Source organism: Dendrobates tinctorius, unplaced genomic scaffold (genome assembly GCF_039654945.1).
Source record: "Dendrobates tinctorius isolate UK_male_01 unplaced genomic scaffold, ASM3965494v1 ptg000272l, whole genome shotgun sequence".
NCBI lineage: Eukaryota > Metazoa > Chordata > Amphibia > Anura > Dendrobatidae > Dendrobates > Dendrobates tinctorius.
In genome coordinates, this window is record NW_027361939.1 from 12,766,623 (window position 1) to 12,793,760 (window position 27,138).

General features: G+C 42.0%; 35 non-coding genes across 35 annotated transcripts; 26 read left to right on the forward strand and 9 right to left on the reverse strand.

The window, feature by feature from the left end:
- Window positions 1–350: 350 nt before the first annotated feature.
- Window positions 351–423, reverse strand: TRNAM-CAU (transfer RNA methionine (anticodon CAU)). The gene has a single exon. It is a non-coding gene; the product is annotated as a tRNA-Met (tRNA).
- Window positions 424–511: 88 nt separating this feature from the next.
- On the forward strand, window positions 512–583 carry TRNAE-UUC (transfer RNA glutamic acid (anticodon UUC)). The gene has a single exon. It is a non-coding gene; the product is annotated as a tRNA-Glu (tRNA).
- Window positions 584–1,476: 893 nt separating this feature from the next.
- Window positions 1,477–1,548, forward strand: TRNAE-CUC (transfer RNA glutamic acid (anticodon CUC)). Its single transcript has one exon. It is a non-coding gene; the product is annotated as a tRNA-Glu (tRNA).
- A 965-nt stretch (window positions 1,549–2,513) lies between these two features.
- TRNAM-CAU (transfer RNA methionine (anticodon CAU)) lies at window positions 2,514–2,586 on the reverse strand. The gene has a single exon. It is a non-coding gene; the product is annotated as a tRNA-Met (tRNA).
- An 88-nt stretch (window positions 2,587–2,674) lies between these two features.
- Window positions 2,675–2,746, forward strand: TRNAE-UUC (transfer RNA glutamic acid (anticodon UUC)). Its single transcript has one exon. It is a non-coding gene; the product is annotated as a tRNA-Glu (tRNA).
- An 893-nt stretch (window positions 2,747–3,639) lies between these two features.
- TRNAE-CUC (transfer RNA glutamic acid (anticodon CUC)) lies at window positions 3,640–3,711 on the forward strand. The gene has a single exon. It is a non-coding gene; the product is annotated as a tRNA-Glu (tRNA).
- Window positions 3,712–4,676: 965 nt separating this feature from the next.
- On the reverse strand, window positions 4,677–4,749 carry TRNAM-CAU (transfer RNA methionine (anticodon CAU)). The gene has a single exon. It is a non-coding gene; the product is annotated as a tRNA-Met (tRNA).
- Window positions 4,750–4,837: 88 nt separating this feature from the next.
- Window positions 4,838–4,909, forward strand: TRNAE-UUC (transfer RNA glutamic acid (anticodon UUC)). The gene has a single exon. It is a non-coding gene; the product is annotated as a tRNA-Glu (tRNA).
- Window positions 4,910–5,802: 893 nt separating this feature from the next.
- Window positions 5,803–5,874, forward strand: TRNAE-CUC (transfer RNA glutamic acid (anticodon CUC)). The gene has a single exon. It is a non-coding gene; the product is annotated as a tRNA-Glu (tRNA).
- Window positions 5,875–6,500: 626 nt separating this feature from the next.
- Window positions 6,501–6,573, reverse strand: TRNAM-CAU (transfer RNA methionine (anticodon CAU)). The gene has a single exon. It is a non-coding gene; the product is annotated as a tRNA-Met (tRNA).
- Window positions 6,574–6,661: 88 nt separating this feature from the next.
- On the forward strand, window positions 6,662–6,733 carry TRNAE-UUC (transfer RNA glutamic acid (anticodon UUC)). The gene has a single exon. It is a non-coding gene; the product is annotated as a tRNA-Glu (tRNA).
- Window positions 6,734–7,629: 896 nt separating this feature from the next.
- TRNAE-CUC (transfer RNA glutamic acid (anticodon CUC)) lies at window positions 7,630–7,701 on the forward strand. Its single transcript has one exon. It is a non-coding gene; the product is annotated as a tRNA-Glu (tRNA).
- Window positions 7,702–8,593: 892 nt separating this feature from the next.
- Window positions 8,594–8,665, forward strand: TRNAE-CUC (transfer RNA glutamic acid (anticodon CUC)). Its single transcript has one exon. It is a non-coding gene; the product is annotated as a tRNA-Glu (tRNA).
- A 965-nt stretch (window positions 8,666–9,630) lies between these two features.
- On the reverse strand, window positions 9,631–9,703 carry TRNAM-CAU (transfer RNA methionine (anticodon CAU)). Its single transcript has one exon. It is a non-coding gene; the product is annotated as a tRNA-Met (tRNA).
- Window positions 9,704–9,791: 88 nt separating this feature from the next.
- On the forward strand, window positions 9,792–9,863 carry TRNAE-UUC (transfer RNA glutamic acid (anticodon UUC)). The gene has a single exon. It is a non-coding gene; the product is annotated as a tRNA-Glu (tRNA).
- Window positions 9,864–10,755: 892 nt separating this feature from the next.
- On the forward strand, window positions 10,756–10,827 carry TRNAE-CUC (transfer RNA glutamic acid (anticodon CUC)). The gene has a single exon. It is a non-coding gene; the product is annotated as a tRNA-Glu (tRNA).
- Window positions 10,828–11,723: 896 nt separating this feature from the next.
- Window positions 11,724–11,795, forward strand: TRNAE-CUC (transfer RNA glutamic acid (anticodon CUC)). The gene has a single exon. It is a non-coding gene; the product is annotated as a tRNA-Glu (tRNA).
- A 1,118-nt stretch (window positions 11,796–12,913) lies between these two features.
- On the forward strand, window positions 12,914–12,985 carry TRNAE-UUC (transfer RNA glutamic acid (anticodon UUC)). Its single transcript has one exon. It is a non-coding gene; the product is annotated as a tRNA-Glu (tRNA).
- An 893-nt stretch (window positions 12,986–13,878) lies between these two features.
- Window positions 13,879–13,950, forward strand: TRNAE-CUC (transfer RNA glutamic acid (anticodon CUC)). Its single transcript has one exon. It is a non-coding gene; the product is annotated as a tRNA-Glu (tRNA).
- A 965-nt stretch (window positions 13,951–14,915) lies between these two features.
- TRNAM-CAU (transfer RNA methionine (anticodon CAU)) lies at window positions 14,916–14,988 on the reverse strand. The gene has a single exon. It is a non-coding gene; the product is annotated as a tRNA-Met (tRNA).
- Window positions 14,989–15,076: 88 nt separating this feature from the next.
- Window positions 15,077–15,148, forward strand: TRNAE-UUC (transfer RNA glutamic acid (anticodon UUC)). The gene has a single exon. It is a non-coding gene; the product is annotated as a tRNA-Glu (tRNA).
- An 892-nt stretch (window positions 15,149–16,040) lies between these two features.
- On the forward strand, window positions 16,041–16,112 carry TRNAE-CUC (transfer RNA glutamic acid (anticodon CUC)). Its single transcript has one exon. It is a non-coding gene; the product is annotated as a tRNA-Glu (tRNA).
- An 896-nt stretch (window positions 16,113–17,008) lies between these two features.
- Window positions 17,009–17,080, forward strand: TRNAE-CUC (transfer RNA glutamic acid (anticodon CUC)). Its single transcript has one exon. It is a non-coding gene; the product is annotated as a tRNA-Glu (tRNA).
- A 965-nt stretch (window positions 17,081–18,045) lies between these two features.
- Window positions 18,046–18,118, reverse strand: TRNAM-CAU (transfer RNA methionine (anticodon CAU)). The gene has a single exon. It is a non-coding gene; the product is annotated as a tRNA-Met (tRNA).
- An 88-nt stretch (window positions 18,119–18,206) lies between these two features.
- On the forward strand, window positions 18,207–18,278 carry TRNAE-UUC (transfer RNA glutamic acid (anticodon UUC)). Its single transcript has one exon. It is a non-coding gene; the product is annotated as a tRNA-Glu (tRNA).
- An 892-nt stretch (window positions 18,279–19,170) lies between these two features.
- On the forward strand, window positions 19,171–19,242 carry TRNAE-CUC (transfer RNA glutamic acid (anticodon CUC)). Its single transcript has one exon. It is a non-coding gene; the product is annotated as a tRNA-Glu (tRNA).
- Window positions 19,243–20,138: 896 nt separating this feature from the next.
- Window positions 20,139–20,210, forward strand: TRNAE-CUC (transfer RNA glutamic acid (anticodon CUC)). Its single transcript has one exon. It is a non-coding gene; the product is annotated as a tRNA-Glu (tRNA).
- A 1,118-nt stretch (window positions 20,211–21,328) lies between these two features.
- On the forward strand, window positions 21,329–21,400 carry TRNAE-UUC (transfer RNA glutamic acid (anticodon UUC)). The gene has a single exon. It is a non-coding gene; the product is annotated as a tRNA-Glu (tRNA).
- An 893-nt stretch (window positions 21,401–22,293) lies between these two features.
- TRNAE-CUC (transfer RNA glutamic acid (anticodon CUC)) lies at window positions 22,294–22,365 on the forward strand. The gene has a single exon. It is a non-coding gene; the product is annotated as a tRNA-Glu (tRNA).
- Window positions 22,366–23,330: 965 nt separating this feature from the next.
- On the reverse strand, window positions 23,331–23,403 carry TRNAM-CAU (transfer RNA methionine (anticodon CAU)). The gene has a single exon. It is a non-coding gene; the product is annotated as a tRNA-Met (tRNA).
- Window positions 23,404–23,491: 88 nt separating this feature from the next.
- Window positions 23,492–23,563, forward strand: TRNAE-UUC (transfer RNA glutamic acid (anticodon UUC)). The gene has a single exon. It is a non-coding gene; the product is annotated as a tRNA-Glu (tRNA).
- Window positions 23,564–24,455: 892 nt separating this feature from the next.
- Window positions 24,456–24,527, forward strand: TRNAE-CUC (transfer RNA glutamic acid (anticodon CUC)). Its single transcript has one exon. It is a non-coding gene; the product is annotated as a tRNA-Glu (tRNA).
- Window positions 24,528–25,423: 896 nt separating this feature from the next.
- TRNAE-CUC (transfer RNA glutamic acid (anticodon CUC)) lies at window positions 25,424–25,495 on the forward strand. Its single transcript has one exon. It is a non-coding gene; the product is annotated as a tRNA-Glu (tRNA).
- Window positions 25,496–26,460: 965 nt separating this feature from the next.
- Window positions 26,461–26,533, reverse strand: TRNAM-CAU (transfer RNA methionine (anticodon CAU)). Its single transcript has one exon. It is a non-coding gene; the product is annotated as a tRNA-Met (tRNA).
- An 88-nt stretch (window positions 26,534–26,621) lies between these two features.
- TRNAE-UUC (transfer RNA glutamic acid (anticodon UUC)) lies at window positions 26,622–26,693 on the forward strand. Its single transcript has one exon. It is a non-coding gene; the product is annotated as a tRNA-Glu (tRNA).
- Window positions 26,694–27,138: the final 445 nt, after the last annotated feature.

Consider the following 27,138-nt stretch of genomic DNA (forward strand, 5'->3'; position numbering starts at 1 on the left):
ATCTGAAAGGGAAAGTTCTAATTTGGTGACAGAATCTCTTCAGAAAAGAGGAGACCGCTTCCCCGTGTGAGGATCGAACTCACGAACTTCAGAATATGAGACTGACGCGCTCGCTACTGACGGGTGTTTTTCAGACAAAAGTATTTCAGGTAGATTTTGCGCTTAGCTGTCAAACAGCTCAAATCACTCTCATCTGCCTCTTTATACAGCAAACGGGTCAAGAGAAACAGCAACCTATGTGTCCCATCTGTCATTTGGGTTCACAAATCCTTACTTATCAGAAACGTGTTAGAACTGAAAGGGAAAGTTCTAAGATTTTGACAAAATCTCTTCGGAAAAGAGGAGCCTGCTGCCCCGTGTGAGGATCGAACTCACGACCTTCAGATTATGAGACTGACGCGCTACCTACTGCGCTAACGAGGCAAGATGCACGTGCCAATCTGCAGACGTTTCTTGTGCAAGCCCCCGAGCTGATTTTTTTCAATAGATACCTCAGTGTGTAGCTATCCATTCCCATATGGTCTAGCGGTTAGGATTCCTGGTTTTCACCCAGGCGGCCCGCGTTCGACTCCCGGTATGGGAACGCACCTTTTACTGTACTACTGCCAACAATCAAAGACAGAAATGTATTTTCCAGACAATAATATTTCAGGTAGATTTTGTACTTTGCAGTCAAAAATGCTGAACATCAGGGTATTTGTGGCTCTTACTGACATTTAGCACAAGATTTCATTTTGTTTCATAGCTTAAACCATTCTCAACTACACCTTATTACTCCAAAGCGTCAAGGGACGCAACAATCCATGTGTTCTTTCTGTCACTAAGGCTCCTGTTTCCTTTCGAATCGGAAACGTTTCAGTGAGAAAGTTCTGAGTGGGTGACACAATATCCCAAGAAAAGGGGGGAGAATAGTTCCACGTGTGAGGAAAAAACCTCATGAACTTCAGATTACCAACTGACGTGCTAAGTACCATGCTCATGTGGCAACTTTTTTCTTTTGTGATGTAAAAGCTATTTAATCAAAGCAAAAACTTCTTTTTTTTTTTTTTTTTTAATTTATCTTGCTGCTTAGTGTATAACTTGTCCCACGTGGAAAAGTGGATAGGACCTAGTATCCCTGGTCGACTGGTTTACTTCCTGCTATGGGAGTGACACTCCTTTGGAACTAGTACACACATTCGAAAGCTGCCCCGTGCCTTGTACGTGGAAACAGTTTAGGAACTAAATTGGTTATGTTTTGGTACTGAATCGGAAAAATCTGTGGCCCTGTAGCCAAGATGGAGACAGAATCGATTGAGAAAATGAGGGACCAGTACCCCGTCTAAGAATCGAACGTTCATCTTTCAGCTTATGAGACTGATTTGCTTACAACTGTGTTAACGAGGCAAGCTGCGCAAATAGAACTGCAGAAGTTGCTTGTGCCAAGTAGAAAACTTATTTTTTTTCAGATTGTCACTGATAAGACAGCACAACTTTTCCCATATGGTCTAGCGGTTAGGATTCCTGGTTCTCACCCAGGTGGCCCGGGTTCAACTCCCGGTATGGGAATGTACTTTTCTGTACTGCCACCAACATTCAAAGACAAAGGTGTTTTTCAGACAAAAGTATTTCAGGTAGAATTTGCGTTAAGCTGTCGAAAATTCTGAACGCCATCTTTTGGTCCGTTCGTTGTGATGAACTTTGGCACAAGATTTAATTTGGTTTCATAGCTCAAATCAATCTCAACTAGCCCCTTTTACAGCAAACGTGTCAAGAGAATCAACAACCCATGTGTCCTGTCTGTCATTTGGGTTCGCAAATTCTTACTTATCAGAAACATTTTAAATCTGAAAGGGAAAGTTCTAATTTGGTGACAGAATCTCTTCAGAAAAGAGGAGACCGCTTCCCCGTGTGAGGATCGAACTCACGAACTTCAGAATATGAGACTGACGCGCTCGCTACTGACGGGTGTTTTTCAGACAAAAGTATTTCAGGTAGATTTTGCGCTTAGCTGTCAAACAGCTCAAATCACTCTCATCTGCCTCTTTATACAGCAAACGGGTCAAGAGAAACAGCAACCCATGTGTCCCATCTGTCATTTGGGTTCACAAATCCTTACTTATCAGAAACGTGTTAGAACTGAAAGGGAAAGTTCTAAGTTTTTGACAAAATCTCTTCGGAAAAGAGGAGCCTGCTGCCCCGTGTGAGGATCGAACTCACGACCTTCAGATTATGAGACTGACGCGGGTGTTTTTCAGACAAAAGTATTTCAGGTAGATTTTGCGCTTAGCTGTCAATCATTCTGAACACCAGCTTTTGGTTACATTCATTGTGACGACCTTTGGCACAAGATTTAATTTTTTGTCATAGCTCAAATCACTCTCATCTGCCTCTTTATACAGCAAACGGGTCAAGAGAACCAGCATCCCATGTGTCATTTGGGTTCACAAATCCTTACTTATCAGAAACGTGTTAGAAATGAAGGGGAAAGTTCTAAGTTTTTGACAATATCTCTTCGGAAAAGAGGAGCCCGCTGCCCCGTGTGAGTATCGAACTCACGACCTTCAGATTATGAGACTGACGCGCTACCTACTGCGCTAACGAGGCAAGATGCACGTGCCAATCTGCAGACGTTTCTTGTGCAAGCCCCCGAGCTGATTTTTTTCAATAGATACCTCAGTGTGTAGCTATCCATTCCCATATGGTCTAGCGGTTAGGATTCCTGGTTTTCACCCAGGCGGCCCGTGTTCGACTCCCGGTATGGGAACGCACCTTTTACTGTACTACTGCCAACAATCAAAGACAGAAATGTATTTTCCAGACAATAATATTTCAGGTAGATTTTGTACTTTGCAGTCAAAAATGCTGAACATCAGGGTATTTGTGGCTCTTACTGACCTTTAGCACAAGATTTCATTTTGTTTCATAGCTTAAACCATTCTCAACTACACCTTATTACTCCAAAGCGTCAAGGGACGCAACAATCCATGTGTTCTGTCTGTCACTAAGGCTCCTGTTTCCTTTCGAATCGGAAACGTTTCAGTGAGAAAGTTCTGAGTGGGTGACACAATATCCCAAGAAAAGGGAGGAGAATAGTTCCCCGTGTGAGGAAAAAACATCATGAACTTCAGATTACCAACTGACGTGCTAAGTACCATGCTCATGTGGCAACTTTTTTCTTTTGTGATGTAAAAGCTATTTAATCAAAGCAAAAACTTCTTTTTTTTTTTTTTTTTTAATTTATCTTGCTGCTTAGTGTATAACTTGTCCCACGTGGAAAAGTGGATAGGACCTAGTATCCCTGGTCGACTGGTTTACTTCCTGCTATGGGAGTGACACTCCTTTGGAACTAGTACACACATTCGAAAGCTGCCCCGTGCCTTGTACGTGGAAACAGTTTAGGAACTAAATTGGTTATGTTTTGGTACTGAATCGGAAAAATCTGTGGCCCTGTAGCCAAGATGGAGACAGAATCGATTGAGAAAACGAGGGACCAGTACCCCGTCTAAGAATCGAATGTTCATCTTTCAGCTTATGAGACTGATTTGCTTACAACTGTGTTAACGAGGCAAGCTGCGCAAATAGAACTGCAGAAGTTGCTTGTGCCAAGTAGAAAACTTATTTTTTTTCAGATTGTCACTGATAAGACAGCACAACTTTTCCCATATGGTCTAGCGGTTAGGATTCCTGGTTCTCACCCAGGTGGCCCGTGTTCAACTCCCGGTATGGGAATGTACTTTTCTGTACTGCCACCAACATTCAAAGACAAAGGTGTTTTTCAGACAAAAGTATTTCAGGTAGAATTTGCGTTAAGCTGTCGAAAATTCTGAACGCCATCTTTTGGTCCGTTCGTTGTGATGAACTTTGGCACAAGATTTAATTTGGTTTCATAGCTCAAATCAATCTCAACTAGCCCCTTTTACAGCAAACGTGTCAAGAGAATCAACAACCCATGTGTCCTGTCTGTCATTTGGGTTCGCAAATTCTTACTTATCAGAAACATTTTAAATCTGAAAGGGAAAGTTCTAATTTGGTGACAGAATCTCTTCAGAAAAGAGGAGACCGCTTCCCCGTGTGAGGATCGAACTCACGAACTTCAGAATATGAGACTGACGCGCTCGCTACTGACGGGTGTTTTTCAGACAAAAGTATTTCAGGTAGATTTTGCGCTTAGCTGTCAAACAGCTCAAATCACTCTCATCTGCCTCTTTATACAGCAAACGGGTCAAGAGAAACAGCAACCCATGTGTCCCATCTGTCATTTGGGTTCACAAATCCTTACTTATCAGAAACGTGTTAGAACTGAAAGGGAAAGTTCTAAGTTTTTGACAAAATCTCTTCGGAAAAGAGGAGCCTGCTGCCCCGTGTGAGGATCGAACTCACGACCTTCAGATTATGAGACTGACGCGGGTGTTTTTCAGACAAAAGTATTTCAGGTAGATTTTGCGCTTAGCTGTCAATCATTCTGAACACCAGCTTTTGGTTACATTCATTGTGACGACCTTTGGCACAAGATTTAATTTTTTGTCATAGCTCAAATCACTCTCATCTGCCTCTTTATACAGCAAACGGGTCAAGAGAACCAGCATCCCATGTGTCATTTGGGTTCACAAATCCTTACTTATCAGAAACGTGTTAGAAATGAAGGGGAAAGTTCTAAGTTTTTGACAATATCTCTTCGGAAAAGAGGAGCCCGCTGCCCCGTGTGAGTATCGAACTCACGACCTTCAGATTATGAGACTGACGCGCTACCTACTGCGCTAACGAGGCAAGATGCACGTGCCAATCTGCAGACGTTTCTTGTGCAAGCCCCCGAGCTGATTTTTTTCAATAGATACCTCAGTGTGTAGCTATCCATTCCCATATGGTCTAGCGGTTAGGATTCCTGGTTTTCACCCAGGCGGCCCGTGTTCGACTCCCGGTATGGGAACGCACCTTTTACTGTACTACTGCCAACAATCAAAGACAGAAATGTATTTTCCAGACAATAATATTTCAGGTAGATTTTGTACTTTGCAGTCAAAAATGCTGAACATCAGGGTATTTGTGGCTCTTACTGACCTTTAGCACAAGATTTCATTTTGTTTCATAGCTTAAACCATTCTCAACTACACCTTATTACTCCAAAGCGTCAAGGGACGCAACAATCCATGTGTTCTGTCTGTCACTAAGGCTCCTGTTTCCTTTCGAATCGGAAACGTTTCAGTGAGAAAGTTCTGAGTGGGTGACACAATATCCCAAGAAAAGGGAGGAGAATAGTTCCCCGTGTGAGGAAAAAACATCATGAACTTCAGATTACCAACTGACGTGCTAAGTACCATGCTCATGTGGCAACTTTTTTCTTTTGTGATGTAAAAGCTATTTAATCAAAGCAAAAACTTCTTTTTTTTTTTTTTTTTTAATTTATCTTGCTGCTTAGTGTATAACTTGTCCCACGTGGAAAAGTGGATAGGACCTAGTATCCCTGGTCGACTGGTTTACTTCCTGCTATGGGAGTGACACTCCTTTGGAACTAGTACACACATTCGAAAGCTGCCCCGTGCCTTGTACGTGGAAACAGTTTAGGAACTAAATTGGTTATGTTTTGGTACTGAATCGGAAAAATCTGTGGCCCTGTAGCCAAGATGGAGACAGAATCGATTGAGAAAACGAGGGACCAGTACCCCGTCTAACAATCGAACGTTCATCTTTCAGCTTATGAGACTGATTTGCTTACAACTGTGTTAACGAGGCAAGCTGCGCAAATAGAACTGCAGAAGTTGCTTGTGCCAAGTAGAAAACTTATTTTTTTTCAGATTGTCACTGATAAGACAGCACATCTTTTCCCATATGGTCTAGCGGTTAGGATTCCTGGTTCTCACCCAGGCGACCCGGGTTCAACTCCCGGTATGGGAATGTACTTTTCTGTACTGCCACCAACATTCAAAGACAAAGGTGTTTTTCAGACAAAAGTATTTCAGGTAGAATTTGCGTTAAGCTGTCGAAAATTCTGAACGCCATCTTTTGGTCCGTTCGTTGTGATGAACTTTGGCACAAGATTTAATTTGGTTTCATAGCTCAAATCAATCTCAACTATCCCCTTTTAGAGCAAACGTGTCAAGAGAATCAACAACCCATGTGTCCTGTCTGTCATTTGGGTTCGCAAATTCTTACTTATCAGAAACATTTTAAATCTGAAAGGGAAAGTTCTAATTTGGTGACAGAATCTCTTCAGAAAAGAGGAGACCGCTTCCCCGTGTGAGGATCGAACTCACGAACTTCAGAATATGAGACTGACGCGCTCGCTACTGACGGGTGTTTTTCAGACAAAAGTATTTCAGGTAGATTTTGCGCTTAGCTGTCAAACAGCTCAAATCACTCTCATCTGCCTCTTTATACAGCAAACGGGTCAAGAGAAACAGCAACCCATGTGTCCCATCTGTCATTTGGGTTCACAAATCCTTACTTATCAGAAACGTGTTAGAACTGAAAGGGAAAGTTCTAAGATTTTGACAAAATCTCTTCGGAAAAGAGGAGCCTGCTGCCCCGTGTGAGGATCGAACTCACGACCTTCAGATTATGAGACTGACGCGCTACCTACTGCGCTAACGAGGCAAGATGCACGTGCCAATCTGCAGACGTTTCTTGTGCAAGCCCCCGAGCTGATTTTTTTCAATAGATACCTCAGTGTGTAGCTATCCATTCCCATATGGTCTAGCGGTTAGGATTCCTGGTTTTCACCCAGGCGGCCCGCGTTCGACTCCCGGTATGGGAACGCACCTTTTACTGTACTACTGCCAACAATCAAAGACAGAAATGTATTTTCCAGACAATAATATTTCAGGTAGATTTTGTACTTTGCAGTCAAAAATGCTGAACATCAGGGTATTTGTGGCTCTTACTGACATTTACCACAAGATTTCATTTTGTTTCATAGCTTAAACCATTCTCAACTACACCTTATTACTCCAAAGCGTCAAGGGACGCAACAATCCATGTGTTCTTTCTGTCACTAAGGCTCCTGTTTCCTTTCGAATCGGAAACGTTTCAGTGAGAAAGTTCTGAGTGGGTGACACAATATCCCAAGAAAAGGGGGGAGAATAGTTCCACGTGTGAGGAAAAAACCTCATGAACTTCAGATTACCAACTGACGTGCTAAGTACCATGCTCATGTGGCAACTTTTTTCTTTTGTGATGTAAAAGCTATTTAATCAAAGCAAAAACTTCTTTTTTTTTTTTTTTTTTTTTAATTTATCTTGCTGCTTAGTGTATAACTTGTCCCACGTGGAAAAGTGGATAGGACCTAGTATCCCTGGTCGACTGGTTTACTTCCTGCTATGGGAGTGACACTCCTTTGGAACTAGTACACACATTCAAAAGCTGCCCCATGCCTTGTACGTGGAAACAGTTTAGGAACTAAATTGGTTATGTTTTGGTACTGAATCGGAAAAATCTGTGGCCCTGTAGCCAAGATGGAGACAGAATCGATTGAGAAAACGAGGGACCAGTACCCCGTCTAAGAATCGAACGTTCATCTTTCAGCTTATGAGACTGATTTGCTTACAACTGTGTTAACGAGGCAAGCTGCGCAAATAGAACTGCAGAAGTTGCTTGTGCCAAGTAGAAAACTTATTTTTTTTCAGATTGTCACTGATAAGACAGCACATCTTTTCCCATATGGTCTAGCGGTTAGGATTCCTGGTTCTCACCCAGGCGGGCCGGGTTCAACTCCCGGTATGGGAACGCACCTTTTACTGTACTACTGCCAACAATCAAAGACAGAAATGTATTTTCCAGACAATAATATTTCAGGTAGATTTATTACTTTGCAGTCAAAAAAGCTGAACATCAGGGTATTTGTGGCTCTTACTGACCTTTAGCACAAGATTTCATTTTGTTTCATAGCTTAAACCATTCTCAACTACACCTTATTACTCCAAAGCGTCAAGGGACGCAACAATCCATGTGTTCTTTCTGTCACTAAGGCTCCTGTTTCCTTTCGAATCGGAAACGTTTCATTGAGAAAGTTCTGAGTGGGTGACACAATATCCCAAGAAAAGGGGGGAGAATAGTTCCACGTGTGAGGAAAAAACCTCATGAACTTCAGATTACCAACTGACGTGCTAAGTACCATGCTCATGTGGCAACTTTTTTCTTTTGTGATGTAAAAGCTATTTAATCAAAGCAAAAACTTCTTTTTTTTTTTTTTTTTAATTTATCTTGCTGCTTAGTGTATAACTTGTCCCACGTGGAAAAGTGGATAGGACCTAGTATCCCTGGCCGACTGGTTTACTTCCTGCTATGGGAGTGACACTCCTTTGGAACTAGTACACACATTCAAAAGCTGCCCCATGCCTTGTACGTGGAAACAGTTTAGGAATTAAATTGGTTATGTTTTGGTACTGAATCGGAAAAATCTGTGGCCCTGTAGCCAAGATGGAGACAGAATCGATTGAGAAAACGAGGGACCAGTACCCCGTCTAAGAATCGAACGTTCATCTTTCAGCTTATGAGACTGATTTGCTTACAACTGTGTTAACGAGGCAAGCTGCGCAAATAGAACTGCAGAAGTTGCTTGTGCCAAGTAGAAAACTTATTTTTTTTCAGATTGTCACTGATAAGACAGCACAACTTTTCCCATATGGTCTAGCGGTTAGGATTCCTGGTTCTCACCCAGGTGGCCCGGGTTCAACTCCCGGTATGGGAATGTACTTTTCTGTACTGCCACCAACATTCAAAGACAAAGGTGTTTTTCAGACAAAAGTATTTCAGGTAGAATTTGCGTTAAGCTGTCGAAAATTCTGAACGCCATCTTTTGGTCCGTTCGTTGTGATGAACTTTGGCACAAGATTTAATTTGGTTTCATAGCTCAAATCAATCTCAACTAGCCCCTTTTACAGCAAACGTGTCAAGAGAATCAACAACCCATGTGTCCTGTCTGTCATTTGGGTTCGCAAATTCTTACTTATCAGAAACATTTTAAATCTGAAAGGGAAAGTTCTAATTTGGTGACAGAATCTCTTCAGAAAAGAGGAGACCGCTTCCCCGTGTGAGGATCGAACTCACGAACTTCAGAATATGAGACTGACGCGCTCGCTACTGACGGGTGTTTTTCAGACAAAAGTATTTCAGGTAGATTTTGCGCTTAGCTGTCAAACAGCTCAAATCACTCTCATCTGCCTCTTTATACAGCAAACGGGTCAAGAGAAACAGCAACCCATGTGTCCCATCTGTCATTTGGGTTCACAAATCCTTACTTATCAGAAACGTGTTAGAACTGAAAGGGAAAGTTCTAAGTTTTTGACAAAATCTCTTCGGAAAAGAGGAGCCTGCTGCCCCGTGTGAGGATCGAACTCACGACCTTCAGATTATGAGACTGACGCGGGTGTTTTTCAGACAAAAGTATTTCAGGTAGATTTTGCGCTTAGCTGTCAATCATTCTGAACACCAGCTTTTGGTTACATTCATTGTGACGACTTTTGGCACAAGATTTAATTTTTTGTCATAGCTCAAATCACTCTCATCTGCCTCTTTATACAGCAAACGGGTCAAGAGAACCAGCATCCCATGTGTCATTTGGGTTCACAAATCCTTACTTATCAGAAACGTGTTAGAAATGAAGGGGAAAGTTCTAAGTTTTTGACAATATCTCTTCGGAAAAGAGGAGCCCGCTGCCCCGTGTGAGTATCGAACTCACGACCTTCAGATTATGAGACTGACGCGCTACCTACTGCGCTAACGAGGCAAGATGCACGTGCCAATCTGCAGACGTTTCTTGTGCAAGCCCCCGAGCTGATTTTTTTCAATAGATACCTCAGTGTGTAGCTATCCATTCCCATATGGTCTAGCGGTTAGGATTCCTGGTTTTCACCCAGGCGGCCCGTGTTCGACTCCCGGTATGGGAACGCACCTTTTACTGTACTACTGCCAACAATCAAAGACAGAAATGTATTTTCCAGACAATAATATTTCAGGTAGATTTTGTACTTTGCAGTCAAAAATGCTGAACATCAGGGTATTTGTGGCTCTTACTGACCTTTAGCACAAGATTTCATTTTGTTTCATAGCTTAAACCATTCTCAACTACACCTTATTACTCCAAAGCGTCAAGGGACGCAACAATCCATGTGTTCTGTCTGTCACTAAGGCTCCTGTTTCCTTTCGAATCGGAAACGTTTCAGTGAGAAAGTTCTGAGTGGGTGACACAATATCCCAAGAAAAGGGAGGAGAATAGTTCCCCGTGTGAGGAAAAAACATCATGAACTTCAGATTACCAACTGACGTGCTAAGTACCATGCTCATGTGGCAACTTTTTTCTTTTGTGATGTAAAAGCTATTTAATCAAAGCAAAAACTTCTTTTTTTTTTTTTTTTTAATTTATCTTGCTGCTTAGTGTATAACTTGTCCCACGTGGAAAAGTGGATAGGACCTAGTATCCCTGGTCGACTGGTTTACTTCCTGCTATGGGAGTGACACTCCTTTGGAACTAGTACACACATTCAAAAGCTGCCCCATGCCTTGTACGTGGAAACAGTTTAGGAACTAAATTGGTTATGTTTTGGTACTGAATCGGAAAAATCTGTGGCCCTGTAGCCAAGATGGAGACAGAATCGATTGAGAAAACGAGGGACCAGTACCCCGTCTAACAATCGAACGTTCATCTTTCAGCTTATGAGACTGATTTGCTTACAACTGTGTTAACGAGGCAAGCTGCGCAAATAGAACTGCAGAAGTTGCTTGTGCCAAGTAGAAAACTTATTTTTTTTCAGATTGTCACTGATAAGACAGCACATCTTTTCCCATATGGTCTAGCGGTTAGGATTCCTGGTTCTCACCCAGGCGGGCCGGGTTCAACTCCCGGTATGGGAACGCACCTTTTACTGTACTACTGCCAACAATCAAAGACAGAAATGTATTTTCCAGACAATAATATTTCAGGTAGATTTTGTACTTTGCAGTCAAAAATGCTGAACATCAGGGTATTTGTGGCTCTTACTGACCTTTAGCACAAGATTTCATTTTGTTTCATAGCTTAAACCATTCTCAACTACACCTTATTACTCCAAAGCGTCAAGGGACGCAACAATCCATGTGTTCTTTCTGTCACTAAGGCTCCTGTTTCCTTTCGAATCGGAAACGTTTCATTGAGAAAGTTCTGAGTGGGTGACACAATATCCCAAGAAAAGGGGGGAGAATAGTTCCACGTGTGAGGAAAAAACCTCATGAACTTCAGATTACCAACTGACGTGCTAAGTACCATGCTCATGTGGCAACTTTTTTCTTTTGTGATGTAAAAGCTATTTAATCAAAGCAAAAACTTCTTCTTTTTTTTTTTTTTTTTTAATTTATCTTGCTGCTTAGTGTATAACTTGTCCCACGTGGAAAAGTGGATAGGACCTAGTATCCCTGGCCGACTGGTTTACTTCCTGCTATGGGAGTGACACTCCTTTGGAACTAGTACACACATTCAAAAGCTGCCCCATGCCTTGTACGTGGAAACAGTTTAGGAACTAAATTGGTTATGTTTTGGTACTGAATCGGAAAAATCTGTGGCCCTGTAGCCAAGATGGAGACAGAATCGATTGAGAAAACGAGGGACCAGTACCCCGTCTAAGAATCGAACGTTCATCTTTCAGCTTATGAGACTGATTTGCTTACAACTGTGTTAACGAGGCAAGCTGCGCAAATAGAACTGCAGAAGTTGCTTGTGCCAAGTAGAAAACTTATTTTTTTTCAGATTGTCACTGATAAGACAGCACAACTTTTCCCATATGGTCTAGCGGTTAGGATTCCTGGTTCTCACCCAGGTGGCCCGGGTTCAACTCCCGGTATGGGAATGTACTTTTCTGTACTGCCACCAACATTCAAAGACAAAGGTGTTTTTCAGACAAAAGTATTTCAGGTAGAATTTGCGTTAAGCTGTCGAAAATTCTGAACGCCATCTTTTGGTCCGTTCGTTGTGATGAACTTTGGCACAAGATTTAATTTGGTTTCATAGCTCAAATCAATCTCAACTAGCCCCTTTTACAGCAAACGTGTCAAGAGAATCAACAACCCATGTGTCCTGTCTGTCATTTGGGTTCGCAAATTCTTACTTATCAGAAACATTTTAAATCTGAAAGGGAAAGTTCTAATTTGGTGACAGAATCTCTTCAGAAAAGAGGAGACCGCTTCCCCGTGTGAGGATCGAACTCACGAACTTCAGAATATGAGACTGACGCGCTCGCTACTGACGGGTGTTTTTCAGACAAAAGTATTTCAGGTAGATTTTGCGCTTAGCTGTCAAACAGCTCAAATCACTCTCATCTGCCTCTTTATACAGCAAACGGGTCAAGAGAAACAGCAACCCATGTGTCCCATCTGTCATTTGGGTTCACAAATCCTTACTTATCAGAAACGTGTTAGAACTGAAAGGGAAAGTTCTAAGTTTTTGACAAAATCTCTTCGGAAAAGAGGAGCCTGCTGCCCCGTGTGAGGATCGAACTCACGACCTTCAGATTATGAGACTGACGCGGGTGTTTTTCAGACAAAAGTATTTCAGGTAGATTTTGCGCTTAGCTGTCAATCATTCTGAACACCAGCTTTTGGTTACATTCATTGTGACGACCTTTGGCACAAGATTTAATTTTTTGTCATAGCTCAAATCACTCTCATCTGCCTCTTTATACAGCAAACGGGTCAAGAGAACCAGCATCCCATGTGTCATTTGGGTTCACAAATCCTTACTTATCAGAAACGTGTTAGAAATGAAGGGGAAAGTTCTAAGTTTTTGACAATATCTCTTCGGAAAAGAGGAGCCCGCTGCCCCGTGTGAGTATCGAACTCACGACCTTCAGATTATGAGACTGACGCGCTACCTACTGCGCTAAGATGCACGTGCCAATCTGCAGACGTTTCTTGTGCAAGCCCCCGAGCTGATTTTTTTCAATAGATACCTCAGTGTGTAGCTATCCATTCCCATATGGTCTAGCGGTTAGGATTCCTGGTTTTCACCCAGGCGGCCCGTGTTCGACTCCCGGTATGGGAACGCACCTTTTACTGTACTACTGCCAACAATCAAAGACAGAAATGTATTTTCCAGACAATAATATTTCAGGTAGATTTTGTACTTTGCAGTCAAAAATGCTGAACATCAGGGTATTTGTGGCTCTTACTGACCTTTAGCACAAGATTTCATTTTGTTTCATAGCTTAAACCATTCTCAACTACACCTTATTACTCCAAAGCGTCAAGGGACGCAACAATCCATGTGTTCTGTCTGTCACTAAGGCTCCTGTTTCCTTTCGAATCGGAAACGTTTCAGTGAGAAAGTTCTGAGTGGGTGACACAATATCCCAAGAAAAGGGGGGAGAATAGTTCCCCGTGTGAGGAAAAAACATCATGAACTTCAGATTACCAACTGACGTGCTAAGTACCATGCTCATGTGGCAACTTTTTTCTTTTGTGATGTAAAAGCTATTTAATCAAAGCAAAAACTTCTTTTTTTTTTTTTTTTTTAATTTATCTTGCTGCTTAGTGTATAACTTGTCCCACGTGGAAAAGTGGATAGGACCTAGTATCCCTGGTCGACTGGTTTACTTCCTGCTATGGGAGTGACACTCCTTTGGAACTAGTACACACATTCGAAAGCTGCCCCGTGCCTTGTACGTGGAAACAGTTTAGGAACTAAATTGGTTATGTTTTGGTACTGAATCGGAAAAATCTGTGGCCCTGTAGCCAAGATGGAGACAGAATCGATTGAGAAAACGAGGGACCAGTACCCCGTCTAAGAATCGAACGTTCATCTTTCAGCTTATGAGACTGATTTGCTTACAACTGTGTTAACGAGGCAAGCTGCGCAAATAGAACTGCAGAAGTTGCTTGTGCCAAGTAGAAAACTTATTTTTTTTCAGATTGTCACTGATAAGACAGCACAACTTTTCCCATATGGTCTAGCGGTTAGGATTCCTGGTTCTCACCCAGGTGGCCCGGGTTCAACTCCCGGTATGGGAATGTACTTTTCTGTACTGCCACCAACATTCAAAGACAAAGGTGTTTTTCAGACAAAAGTATTTCAGGTAGAATTTGCGTTAAGCTGTCGAAAATTCTGAACGCCATCTTTTGGTCCGTTCGTTGTGATGAACTTTGGCACAAGATTTAATTTGGTTTCATAGCTCAAATCAATCTCAACTAGCCCCTTTTACAGCAAACGTGTCAAGAGAATCAACAACCCATGTGTCCTGTCTGTCATTTGGGTTCGCAAATTCTTACTTATCAGAAACATTTTAAATCTGAAAGGGAAAGTTCTAATTTGGTGACAGAATCTCTTCAGAAAAGAGGAGACCGCTTCCCCGTGTGAGGATCGAACTCACGAACTTCAGAATATGAGACTGACGCGCTCGCTACTGACGGGTGTTTTTCAGACAAAAGTATTTCAGGTAGATTTTGCGCTTAGCTGTCAAACAGCTCAAATCACTCTCATCTGCCTCTTTATACAGCAAACGGGTCAAGAGAAACAGCAACCCATGTGTCCCATCTGTCATTTGGGTTCACAAATCCTTACTTATCAGAAACGTGTTAGAACTGAAAGGGAAAGTTCTAAGTTTTTGACAAAATCTCTTCGGAAAAGAGGAGCCTGCTGCCCCGTGTGAGGATCGAACTCACGACCTTCAGATTATGAGACTGACGCGGGTGTTTTTCAGACAAAAGTATTTCAGGTAGATTTTGCGCTTAGCTGTCAATCATTCTGAACACCAGCTTTTGGTTACATTCATTGTGACGACCTTTGGCACAAGATTTAATTTTTTGTCATAGCTCAAATCACTCTCATCTGCCTCTTTATACAGCAAACGGGTCAAGAGAACCAGCATCCCATGTGTCATTTGGGTTCACAAATCCTTACTTATCAGAAACGTGTTAGAAATGAAGGGGAAAGTTCTAAGTTTTTGACAATATCTCTTCGGAAAAGAGGAGCCCGCTGCCCCGTGTGAGTATCGAACTCACGACCTTCAGATTATGAGACTGACGCGCTACCTACTGCGCTAACGAGGAAAGATGCACGTGCCAATCTGCAGACGTTTCTTGTGCAAGCCCCCGAGCTGATTTTTTTCAATAGATACCTCAGTGTGTAGCTATCCATTCCCATATGGTCTAGCGGTTAGGATTCCTGGTTTTCACCCAGGCGGCCCGTGTTCGACTCCCGGTATGGGAACGCACCTTTTACTGTACTACTGCCAACAATCAAAGACAGAAATGTATTTTCCAGACAATAATATTTCAGGTAGATTTTGTACTTTGCAGTCAAAAATGCTGAACATCAGGGTATTTGTGGCTCTTACTGACCTTTAGCACAAGATTTCATTTTGTTTCATAGCTTAAACCATTCTCAACTACACCTTATTACTCCAAAGCGTCAAGGGACGCAACAATCCATGTGTTCTGTCTGTCACTAAGGCTCCTGTTTCCTTTCGAATCGGAAACGTTTCAGTGAGAAAGTTCTGAGTGGGTGACACAATATCCCAAGAAAAGGGAGGAGAATAGTTCCCCGTGTGAGGAAAAAACATCATGAACTTCAGATTACCAACTGACGTGCTAAGTACCATGCTCATGTGGCAACTTTTTTCTTTTGTGATGTAAAAGCTATTTAATCAAAGCAAAAACTTCTTTTTTTTTTTTTTTTTAATTTATCTTGCTGCTTAGTGTATAACTTGTCCCACGTGGAAAAGTGGATAGGACCTAGTATCCCTGGTCGACTGGTTTACTTCCTGCTATGGGAGTGACACTCCTTTGGAACTAGTACACACATTCAAAAGCTGCCCCATGCCTTGTACGTGGAAACAGTTTAGGAACTAAATTGGTTATGTTTTGGTACTGAATCGGAAAAATCTGTGGCCCTGTAGCCAAGATGGAGACAGAATCGATTGAGAAAACGAGGGACCAGTACCCCGTCTAACAATCGAACGTTCATCTTTCAGCTTATGAGACTGATTTGCTTACAACTGTGTTAACGAGGCAAGCTGCGCAAATAGAACTGCAGAAGTTGCTTGTGCCAAGTAGAAAACTTATTTTTTTTCAGATTGTCACTGATAAGACAGCACATCTTTTCCCATATGGTCTAGCGGTTAGGATTCCTGGTTCTCACCCAGGCGGGCCGGGTTCAACTCCCGGTATGGGAACGCACCTTTTACTGTACTACTGCCAACAATCAAAGACAGAAATGTATTTTCCAGACAATAATATTTCAGGTAGATTTTGTACTTTGCAGTCAAAAATGCTGAACATCAGGGTATTTGTGGCTCTTACTGACCTTTAGCACAAGATTTCATTTTGTTTCATAGCTTAAACCATTCTCAACTACACCTTATTACTCCAAAGCGTCAAGGGACGCAACAATCCATGTGTTCTTTCTGTCACTAAGGCTCCTGTTTCCTTTCGAATCGGAAACGTTTCATTGAGAAAGTTCTGAGTGGGTGACACAATATCCCAAGAAAAGGGGGGAGAATAGTTCCACGTGTGAGGAAAAAACCTCATGAACTTCAGATTACCAACTGACGTGCTAAGTACCATGCTCATGTGGCAACTTTTTTCTTTTGTGATGTAAAAGCTATTTAATCAAAGCAAAAACTTCTTCTTTTTTTTTTTTTTTTTTAATTTATCTTGCTGCTTAGTGTATAACTTGTCCCACGTGGAAAAGTGGATAGGACCTAGTATCCCTGGCCGACTGGTTTACTTCCTGCTATGGGAGTGACACTCCTTTGGAACTAGTACACACATTCAAAAGCTGCCCCATGCCTTGTACGTGGAAACAGTTTAGGAACTAAATTGGTTATGTTTTGGTACTGAATCGGAAAAATCTGTGGCCCTGTAGCCAAGATGGAGACAGAATCGATTGAGAAAACGAGGGACCAGTACCCCGTCTAAGAATCGAACGTTCATCTTTCAGCTTATGAGACTGATTTGCTTACAACTGTGTTAACGAGGCAAGCTGCGCAAATAGAACTGCAGAAGTTGCTTGTGCCAAGTAGAAAACTTATTTTTTTTCAGATTGTCACTGATAAGACAGCACAACTTTTCCCATATGGTCTAGCGGTTAGGATTCCTGGTTCTCACCCAGGTGGCCCGGGTTCAACTCCCGGTATGGGAATGTACTTTTCTGTACTGCCACCAACATTCAAAGACAAAGGTGTTTTTCAGACAAAAGTATTTCAGGTAGAATTTGCGTTAAGCTGTCGAAAATTCTGAACGCCATCTTTTGGTCCGTTCGTTGTGATGAACTTTGGCACAAGATTTAATTTGGTTTCATAGCTCAAATCAATCTCAACTAGCCCCTTTTACAGCAAACGTGTCAAGAGAATCAACAACCCATGTGTCCTGTCTGTCATTTGGGTTCGCAAATTCTTACTTATCAGAAACATTTTAAATCTGAAAGGGAAAGTTCTAATTTGGTGACAGAATCTCTTCAGAAAAGAGGAGACCGCTTCCCCGTGTGAGGATCGAACTCACGAACTTCAGAATATGAGACTGACGCGCTCGCTACTGACGGGTGTTTTTCAGACAAAAGTATTTCAGGTAGATTTTGCGCTTAGCTGTCAAACAGCTCAAATCACTCTCATCTGCCTCTTTATACAGCAAACGGGTCAAGAGAAACAGCAACCCATGTGTCCCATCTGTCATTTGGGTTCACAAATCCTTACTTATCAGAAACGTGTTAGAACTGAAAGGGAAAGTTCTAAGTTTTTGACAAAATCTCTTCGGAAAAGAGGAGCCTGCTGCCCCGTGTGAGGATCGAACTCACGACCTTCAGATTATGAGACTGACGCGGGTGTTTTTCAGACAAAAGTATTTCAGGTAGATTTTGCGCTTAGCTGTCAATCATTCTGAACACCAGCTTTTGGTTACATTCATTGTGACGACCTTTGGCACAAGATTTAATTTTTTGTCATAGCTCAAATCACTCTCATCTGCCTCTTTATACAGCAAACGGGTCAAGAGAACCAGCATCCCATGTGTCATTTGGGTTCACAAATCCTTACTTATCAGAAACGTGTTAGAAATGAAGGGGAAAGTTCTAAGTTTTTGACAATATCTCTTCGGAAAAGAGGAGCCCGCTGCCCCGTGTGAGTATCGAACTCACGACCTTCAGATTATGAGACTGATGCGCTACCTACTGCGCTAACGAGGAAAGATGCACGTGCCAATCTGCAGACGTTTCTTGTGCAAGCCCCCGAGCTGATTTTTTTCAATAGATACCTCAGTGTGTAGCTATCCATTCCCATATGGTCTAGCGGTTAGGATTCCTGGTTTTCACCCAGGCGGCCCGTGTTCGACTCCCGGTATGGGAACGCACCTTTTACTGTACTACTGCCAACAATCAAAGACAGAAATGTATTTTCCAGACAATAATATTTCAGGTAGATTTTGTACTTTGCAGTCAAAAATGCTGAACATCAGGGTATTTGTGGCTCTTACTGACCTTTAGCACAAGATTTCATTTTGTTTCATAGCTTAAACCATTCTCAACTACACCTTATTACTCCAAAGCGTCAAGGGACGCAACAATCCATGTGTTCTGTCTGTCACTAAGGCTCCTGTTTCCTTTCGAATCGGAAACGTTTCAGTGAGAAAGTTCTGAGTGGGTGACACAATATCCCAAGAAAAGGGAGGAGAATAGTTCCCCGTGTGAGGAAAAAACATCATGAACTTCAGATTACCAACTGACGTGCTAAGTACCATGCTCATGTGGCAACTTTTTTCTTTTGTGATGTAAAAGCTATTTAATCAAAGCAAAAACTTCTTTTTTTTTTTTTTTTTAATTTATCTTGCTGCTTAGTGTATAACTTGTCCCACGTGGAAAAGTGGATAGGACCTAGTATCCCTGGTCGACTGGTTTACTTCCTGCTATGGGAGTGACACTCCTTTGGAACTAGTACACACATTCAAAAGCTGCCCCATGCCTTGTACGTGGAAACAGTTTAGGAACTAAATTGGTTATGTTTTGGTACTGAATCGGAAAAATCTGTGGCCCTGTAGCCAAGATGGAGACAGAATCGATTGAGAAAACGAGGGACCAGTACCCCGTCTAACAATCGAACGTTCATCTTTCAGCTTATGAGACTGATTTGCTTACAACTGTGTTAACGAGGCAAGCTGCGCAAATAGAACTGCAGAAGTTGCTTGTGCCAAGTAGAAAACTTATTTTTTTTCAGATTGTCACTGATAAGACAGCACATCTTTTCCCATATGGTCTAGCGGTTAGGATTCCTGGTTCTCACCCAGGCGGGCCGGGTTCAACTCCCGGTATGGGAACGCACCTTTTACTGTACTACTGCCAACAATCAAAGACAGAAATGTATTTTCCAGACAATAATATTTCAGGTAGATTTTGTACTTTGCAGTCAAAAATGCTGAACATCAGGGTATTTGTGGCTCTTACTGACCTTTAGCACAAGATTTCATTTTGTTTCATAGCTTAAACCATTCTCAACTACACCTTATTACTCCAAAGCGTCAAGGGACGCAACAATCCATGTGTTCTTTCTGTCACTAAGGCTCCTGTTTCCTTTCGAATCGGAAACGTTTCATTGAGAAAGTTCTGAGTGGGTGACACAATATCCCAAGAAAAGGGGGGAGAATAGTTCCACGTGTGAGGAAAAAACCTCATGAACTTCAGATTACCAACTGACGTGCTAAGTACCATGCTCATGTGGCAACTTTTTTCTTTTGTGATGTAAAAGCTATTTAATCAAAGCAAAAACTTCTTCTTTTTTTTTTTTTTTTTTAATTTATCTTGCTGCTTAGTGTATAACTTGTCCCACGTGGAAAAGTGGATAGGACCTAGTATCCCTGGCCGACTGGTTTACTTCCTGCTATGGGAGTGACACTCCTTTGGAACTAGTACACACATTCAAAAGCTGCCCCATGCCTTGTACGTGGAAACAGTTTAGGAACTAAATTGGTTATGTTTTGGTACTGAATCGGAAAAATCTGTGGCCCTGTAGCCAAGATGGAGACAGAATCGATTGAGAAAACGAGGGACCAGTACCCCGTCTAAGAATCGAACGTTCATCTTTCAGCTTATGAGACTGATTTGCTTACAACTGTGTTAACGAGGCAAGCTGCGCAAATAGAACTGCAGAAGTTGCTTGTGCCAAGTAGAAAACTTATTTTTTTTCAGATTGTCACTGATAAGACAGCACAACTTTTCCCATATGGTCTAGCGGTTAGGATTCCTGGTTCTCACCCAGGTGGCCCGGGTTCAACTCCCGGTATGGGAATGTACTTTTCTGTACTGCCACCAACATTCAAAGACAAAGGTGTTTTTCAGACAAAAGTATTTCAGGTAGAATTTGCGTTAAGCTGTCGAAAATTCTGAACGCCATCTTTTGGTCCGTTCGTTGTGATGAACTTTGGCACAAGATTTAATTTGGTTTCATAGCTCAAATCAATCTCAACTAGCCCCTTTTACAGCAAACGTGTCAAGAGAATCAACAACCCATGTGTCCTGTCTGTCATTTGGGTTCGCAAATTCTTACTTATCAGAAACATTTTAAATCTGAAAGGGAAAGTTCTAATTTGGTGACAGAATCTCTTCAGAAAAGAGGAGACCGCTTCCCCGTGTGAGGATCGAACTCACGAACTTCAGAATATGAGACTGACGCGCTCGCTACTGACGGGTGTTTTTCAGACAAAAGTATTTCAGGTAGATTTTGCGCTTAGCTGTCAAACAGCTCAAATCACTCTCATCTGCCTCTTTATACAGCAAACGGGTCAAGAGAAACAGCAACCCATGTGTCCCATCTGTCATTTGGGTTCACAAATCCTTACTTATCAGAAACGTGTTAGAACTGAAAGGGAAAGTTCTAAGTTTTTGACAAAATCTCTTCGGAAAAGAGGAGCCTGCTGCCCCGTGTGAGGATCGAACTCACGACCTTCAGATTATGAGACTGACGCGGGTGTTTTTCAGACAAAAGTATTTCAGGTAGATTTTGCGCTTAGCTGTCAATCATTCTGAACACCAGCTTTTGGTTACATTCATTGTGACGACCTTTGGCACAAGATTTAATTTTTTGTCATAGCTCAAATCACTCTCATCTGCCTCTTTATACAGCAAACGGGTCAAGAGAACCAGCATCCCATGTGTCATTTGGGTTCACAAATCCTTACTTATCAGAAACGTGTTAGAAATGAAGGGGAAAGTTCTAAGTTTTTGACAATATCTCTTCGGAAAAGAGGAGCCCGCTGCCCCGTGTGAGTATCGAACTCACGACCTTCAGATTATGAGACTGACGCGCTACCTACTGCGCTAAGATGCACGTGCCAATCTGCAGACGTTTCTTGTGCAAGCCCCCGAGCTGATTTTTTTCAATAGATACCTCAGTGTGTAGCTATCCATTCCCATATGGTCTAGCGGTTAGGATTCCTGGTTTTCACCCAGGCGGCCCGTGTTCGACTCCCGGTATGGGAACGCACCTTTTACTGTACTACTGCCAACAATCAAAGACAGAAATGTATTTTCCAGACAATAATATTTCAGGTAGATTTTGTACTTTGCAGTCAAAAATGCTGAACATCAGGGTATTTGTGGCTCTTACTGACCTTTAGCACAAGATTTCATTTTGTTTCATAGCTTAAACCATTCTCAACTACACCTTATTACTCCAAAGCGTCAAGGGACGCAACAATCCATGTGTTCTGTCTGTCACTAAGGCTCCTGTTTCCTTTCGAATCGGAAACGTTTCAGTGAGAAAGTTCTGAGTGGGTGACACAATATCCCAAGAAAAGGGGGGAGAATAGTTCCCCGTGTGAGGAAAAAACATCATGAACTTCAGATTACCAACTGACGTGCTAAGTACCATGCTCATGTGGCAACTTTTTTCTTTTGTGATGTAAAAGCTATTTAATCAAAGCAAAAACTTCTTTTTTTTTTTTTTTTTTAATTTATCTTGCTGCTTAGTGTATAACTTGTCCCACGTGGAAAAGTGGATAGGACCTAGTATCCCTGGTCGACTGGTTTACTTCCTGCTATGGGAGTGACACTCCTTTGGAACTAGTACACACATTCGAAAGCTGCCCCGTGCCTTGTACGTGGAAACAGTTTAGGAACTAAATTGGTTATGTTTTGGTACTGAATCGGAAAAATCTGTGGCCCTGTAGCCAAGATGGAGACAGAATCGATTGAGAAAACGAGGGACCAGTACCCCGTCTAAGAATCGAACGTTCATCTTTCAGCTTATGAGACTGATTTGCTTACAACTGTGTTAACGAGGCAAGCTGCGCAAATAGAACTGCAGAAGTTGCTTGTGCCAAGTAGAAAACTTATTTTTTTTCAGATTGTCACTGATAAGACAGCACAACTTTTCCCATATGGTCTAGCGGTTAGGATTCCTGGTTCTCACCCAGGTGGCCCGGGTTCAACTCCCGGTATGGGAATGTACTTTTCTGTACTGCCACCAACATTCAAAGACAAAGGTGTTTTTCAGACAAAAGTATTTCAGGTAGAATTTGCGTTAAGCTGTCGAAAATTCTGAACGCCATCTTTTGGTCCGTTCGTTGTGATGAACTTTGGCACAAGATTTAATTTGGTTTCATAGCTCAAATCAATCTCAACTAGCCCCTTTTACAGCAAACGTGTCAAGAGAATCAACAACCCATGTGTCCTGTCTGTCATTTGGGTTCGCAAATTCTTACTTATCAGAAACATTTTAAATCTGAAAGGGAAAGTTCTAATTTGGTGACAGAATCTCTTCAGAAAAGAGGAGACCGCTTCCCCGTGTGAGGATCGAACTCACGAACTTCAGAATATGAGACTGACGCGCTCGCTACTGACGGGTGTTTTTCAGACAAAAGTATTTCAGGTAGATTTTGCGCTTAGCTGTCAAACAGCTCAAATCACTCTCATCTGCCTCTTTATACAGCAAACGGGTCAAGAGAAACAGCAACCCATGTGTCCCATCTGTCATTTGGGTTCACAAATCCTTACTTATCAGAAACGTGTTAGAACTGAAAGGGAAAGTTCTAAGTTTTTGACAAAATCTCTTCGGAAAAGAGGAGCCTGCTGCCCCGTGTGAGGATCGAACTCACGACCTTCAGATTATGAGACTGACGCGGGTGTTTTTCAGACAAAAGTATTTCAGGTAGATTTTGCGCTTAGCTGTCAATCATTCTGAACACCAGCTTTTGGTTACATTCATTGTGACGACCTTTGGCACAAGATTTAATTTTTTGTCATAGCTCAAATCACTCTCATCTGCCTCTTTATACAGCAAACGGGTCAAGAGAACCAGCATCCCATGTGTCATTTGGGTTCACAAATCCTTACTTATCAGAAACGTGTTAGAAATGAAGGGGAAAGTTCTAAGTTTTTGACAATATCTCTTCGGAAAAGAGGAGCCCGCTGCCCCGTGTGAGTATCGAACTCACGACCTTCAGATTATGAGACTGACGCGCTACCTACTGCGCTAACGAGGAAAGATGCACGTGCCAATCTGCAGACGTTTCTTGTGCAAGCCCCCGAGCTGATTTTTTTCAATAGATACCTCAGTGTGTAGCTATCCATTCCCATATGGTCTAGCGGTTAGGATTCCTGGTTTTCACCCAGGCGGCCCGTGTTCGACTCCCGGTATGGGAACGCACCTTTTACTGTACTACTGCCAACAATCAAAGACAGAAATGTATTTTCCAGACAATAATATTTCAGGTAGATTTTGTACTTTGCAGTCAAAAATGCTGAACATCAGGGTATTTGTGGCTCTTACTGACCTTTAGCACAAGATTTCATTTTGTTTCATAGCTTAAACCATTCTCAACTACACCTTATTACTCCAAAGCGTCAAGGGACGCAACAATCCATGTGTTCTGTCTGTCACTAAGGCTCCTGTTTCCTTTCGAATCGGAAACGTTTCAGTGAGAAAGTTCTGAGTGGGTGACACAATATCCCAAGAAAAGGGAGGAGAATAGTTCCCCGTGTGAGGAAAAAACATCATGAACTTCAGATTACCAACTGACGTGCTAAGTACCATGCTCATGTGGCAACTTTTTTCTTTTGTGATGTAAAAGCTATTTAATCAAAGCAAAAACTTCTTTTTTTTTTTTTTTTTAATTTATCTTGCTGCTTAGTGTATAACTTGTCCCACGTGGAAAAGTGGATAGGACCTAGTATCCCTGGTCGACTGGTTTACTTCCTGCTATGGGAGTGACACTCCTTTGGAACTAGTACACACATTCAAAAGCTGCCCCATGCCTTGTACGTGGAAACAGTTTAGGAACTAAATTGGTTATGTTTTGGTACTGAATCGGAAAAATCTGTGGCCCTGTAGCCAAGATGGAGACAGAATCGATTGAGAAAACGAGGGACCAGTACCCCGTCTAACAATCGAACGTTCATCTTTCAGCTTATGAGACTGATTTGCTTACAACTGTGTTAACGAGGCAAGCTGCGCAAATAGAACTGCAGAAGTTGCTTGTGCCAAGTAGAAAACTTATTTTTTTTCAGATTGTCACTGATAAGACAGCACATCTTTTCCCATATGGTCTAGCGGTTAGGATTCCTGGTTCTCACCCAGGCGGGCCGGGTTCAACTCCCGGTATGGGAACGCACCTTTTACTGTACTACTGCCAACAATCAAAGACAGAAATGTATTTTCCAGACAATAATATTTCAGGTAGATTTTGTACTTTGCAGTCAAAAATGCTGAACATCAGGGTATTTGTGGCTCTTACTGACCTTTAGCACAAGATTTCATTTTGTTTCATAGCTTAAACCATTCTCAACTACACCTTATTACTCCAAAGCGTCAAGGGACGCAACAATCCATGTGTTCTTTCTGTCACTAAGGCTCCTGTTTCCTTTCGAATCGGAAACGTTTCATTGAGAAAGTTCTGAGTGGGTGACACAATATCCCAAGAAAAGGGGGGAGAATAGTTCCACGTGTGAGGAAAAAACCTCATGAACTTCAGATTACCAACTGACGTGCTAAGTACCATGCTCATGTGGCAACTTTTTTCTTTTGTGATGTAAAAGCTATTTAATCAAAGCAAAAACTTCTTCTTTTTTTTTTTTTTTTTTAATTTATCTTGCTGCTTAGTGTATAACTTGTCCCACGTGGAAAAGTGGATAGGACCTAGTATCCCTGGCCGACTGGTTTACTTCCTGCTATGGGAGTGACACTCCTTTGGAACTAGTACACACATTCAAAAGCTGCCCCATGCCTTGTACGTGGAAACAGTTTAGGAACTAAATTGGTTATGTTTTGGTACTGAATCGGAAAAATCTGTGGCCCTGTAGCCAAGATGGAGACAGAATCGATTGAGAAAACGAGGGACCAGTACCCCGTCTAACAATCGAACGTTCATCTTTCAGCTTATGAGACTGATTTGCTTACAACTGTGTTAACGAGGCAAGCTGCGCAAATAGAACTGCAGAAGTTGCTTGTGCCAAGTAGAAAACTTATTTTTTTTCAGATTGTCACTGATAAGACAGCACAACTTTTCCCATATGGTCTAGCGGTTAGGATTCCTGGTTCTCACCCAGGTGGCCCGGGTTCAACTCCCGGTATGGGAATGTACTTTTCTGTACTGCCACCAACATTCAAAGACAAAGGTGTTTTTCAGACAAAAGTATTTCAGGTAGAATTTGCGTTAAGCTGTCGAAAATTCTGAACGCCATCTTTTGGTCCGTTCGTTGTGATGAACTTTGGCACAAGATTTAATTTGGTTTCATAGCTCAAATCAATCTCAACTAGCCCCTTTTACAGCAAACGTGTCAAGAGAATCAACAACCCATGTGTCCTGTCTGTCATTTGGGTTCGCAAATTCTTACTTATCAGAAACATTTTAAATCTGAAAGGGAAAGTTCTAATTTGGTGACAGAATCTCTTCAGAAAAGAGGAGACCGCTTCCCCGTGTGAGGATCGAACTCACGAACTTCAGAATATGAGACTGACGCGCTCGCTACTGACGGGTGTTTTTCAGACAAAAGTATTTCAGGTAGATTTTGCGCTTAGCTGTCAAACAGCTCAAATCACTCTCATCTGCCTCTTTATACAGCAAACGGGTCAAGAGAAACAGCAACCCATGTGTCCCATCTGTCATTTGGGTTCACAAATCCTTACTTATCAGAAACGTGTTAGAACTGAAAGGGAAAGTTCTAAGTTTTTGACAAAATCTCTTCGGAAAAGAGGAGCCTGCTGCCCCGTGTGAGGATCGAACTCACGACCTTCAGATTATGAGACTGACGCGGGTGTTTTTCAGACAAAAGTATTTCAGGTAGATTTTGCGCTTAGCTGTCAATCATTCTGAACACCAGCTTTTGGTTACATTCATTGTGACGACCTTTGGCACAAGATTTAATTTTTTGTCATAGCTCAAATCACTCTCATCTGCCTCTTTATACAGCAAACGGGTCAAGAGAACCAGCATCCCATGTGTCATTTGGGTTCACAAATCCTTACTTATCAGAAACGTGTTAGAAATGAAGGGGAAAGTTCTAAGTTTTTGACAATATCTCTTCGGAAAAGAGGAGCCCGCTGCCCCGTGTGAGTATCGAACTCACGACCTTCAGATTATGAGACTGACGCGCTACCTACTGCGCTAACGAGGCAAGATGCACGTGCCAATCTGCAGACGTTTCTTGTGCAAGCCCCCGAGCTGATTTTTTTCAATAGATACCTCAGTGTGTAGCTATCCATTCCCATATGGTCTAGCGGTTAGGATTCCTGGTTTTCACCCAGGCGGCCCGTGTTCGACTCCCGGTATGGGAACGCACCTCTTACTGTACTACTGCCAACAATCAAAGACAGAAATGTATTTTCCAGACAATAATATTTCAGGTAGATTTTGTACTTTGCAGTCAAAAATGCTGAACATCAGGGTATTTGTGGCTCTTACTGACCTTTAGCACAAGATTTCATTTTGTTTCATAGCTTAAACCATTCTCAACTACACCTTATTACTCCAAAGCGTCAAGGGACGCAACAATCCATGTGTTCTGTCTGTCACTAAGGCTCCTGTTTCCTTTCGAATCGGAAACGTTTCAGTGAGAAAGTTCTGAGTGGGTGACACAATATCCCAAGAAAAGGGAGGAGAATAGTTCCCCGTGTGAGGAAAAAACATCATGAACTTCAGATTACCAACTGACGTGCTAAGTACCATGCTCATGTGGCAACTTTTTTCTTTTGTGATGTAAAAGCTATTTAATCAAAGCAA